A 2,067-nucleotide genomic window follows, 5' to 3' on the forward strand; every position below is an offset into this window, starting at 1 on the left:
ATATATATATATATATATATATATGTGTGTGTGTGTGTGTGTGTGTGTGTGTGTGTGTGTGTGTGTGTGTGTGTGCATATATATATATATTCATATATATGCGTATATACATATGTACATATAAATGAATACGCATGTGTGCAAAACCATATGAGCGCAACTACACACCCACATATACAATTATATACTTCTATATACCGCCCCTCCTAGTTCTTCTCCAAAAACACGACCGATTTTCGCGTTCGATGTTCTACCCACCACGCGGTCGATTTTCCAAATAATTATTACCGATAGAGCTACACCAAACCATGACACTGCACGAACATCTTGGACCAATTGCAGCCCACCTTACGGTAATAGTAATCCATTTTATTCATTCAAATTAAAAATGGCTGAACTCTAGAATCACGCTTGAAACTCAAATGTACCAACGAATTTGAATCAAACCGTTTTGATTCATATATATTTATACTAGTTAAGGTACCCGGTAATACACGGGAGCGAGTATATTCTCAGTACCCGTTACAATGCCTCATTTCTACTAGACGAAAAATGAAATCAAGTCATAGGACGGATAATAGAAGGCGTAAGCAAATTCATTGACGAAACAATGATATATATATAAATACGTGTGGAATCGTGAAATGACAACTGCTTGGTCAGATGAGTGGAAAGCTGAAAACATCAAGAATGGGATTGTAAAGTTCAATGAAAAAATAAACAAAATTTGAAAAGTAAACAAAAGATTATTTAAGGAACAAGCTCCTAATTTGACGGCTGTGTATAGTTCTACTGATCGTGAGGACCAAATATCGACTGCAACAGTTACAACCCACAATTGTAAGTGCGGGTGTTAAGAAACTACATGTTATATGTGTTTGCTCATAACGCTACATCGTTTAGAATCGCTAAAATTAAGTGCAGGCATTATGAAAATGCAACTTACAGCAACCTGAGGATGCTGAAATAATTGATGAACATTTTAACTCCACAACAATTTAGGCCAAATTTAATTAATCAGTTAATCAAAAATTATATTACGCTTTGCTTGAATGGCCCATGTAAAAAAATTATTTGTCGCAAACAATCCTTAGTGCATATTCCATCTATGTGTAAAGTTTCAGGAAAGTCGGTGGAAAACTTCAAAGGTTATGGCAGCGAATAACATTCATATGAGAATTTGCATTGAAATGTTCTATTGATTTTTTAAAATGGATGCTGATAAAATAATTATCGATTTTCTTTTCAAATTCCAAGTGCGTAGGGCACCGCATGTGCATAAACCCCAGACGTGTGCCAAGTTTCACGAAGATCGGTTGGATAGTCTCAGACGAGTTAAAGTAACAATTTCACAAAACACACACACACACACACACACACACACATACACAAACGAACAAACAGAAATCTCCATTTAAATGTGACTATATGTATATATATATGCACACATTCTCTGTCGATTTCTCTCCCTCTCATGTTGTTCATCCTTTCTGTTTTTCTCTCCCACACTTTCCCTATTCTTCTCTCCCTTTCATCGTTCCCTCTCTCTCTCACTCTTCCTGTTAGACTCTCACGTCGCTGAAACGTGACGAAAGGGGATCTCCCTTTCTGTCCAATTCCTCTCTAAAGAAAAGACGTCTCATTCCTGTCTCCTCTCATGGCTCGTCTACTTACCGTTCATAATAATTTTTCTATCGTCTTCTCTCAACAGCCCTCCCGTTTGTTTTTGTTGTTTCCTTCTCCCTCTCCTGTTCATGTTAACACTTTCCCCCTCCGCAAAAAGTCCTAAATTTATTTTCTTTGCTTTGCAGGAAGGACTGTTTCAACGAAGTCGCGTATTGTCCTTGCCTTTGAAACGCGGAGAAAATGAAACAAGGACAACTGACGAAGAAGTATACTCGTTACTTTGCATGTCTCGTTTCTCTCTTTGTTCTTTTACGCTGTTCGAAAAAACGTTCGTTTCTCATTGTTTTTGGGTGTCCTGTACCCATATATGCGTGTATATATATATATATATACATATGTATGTGTGTACATATATGTCTGAATATATTGATATATTATATA

Source organism: Octopus bimaculoides, chromosome 15, assembly GCF_001194135.2.
Source record: "Octopus bimaculoides isolate UCB-OBI-ISO-001 chromosome 15, ASM119413v2, whole genome shotgun sequence".
Lineage (NCBI taxonomy): Eukaryota > Metazoa > Mollusca > Cephalopoda > Octopoda > Octopodidae > Octopus > Octopus bimaculoides.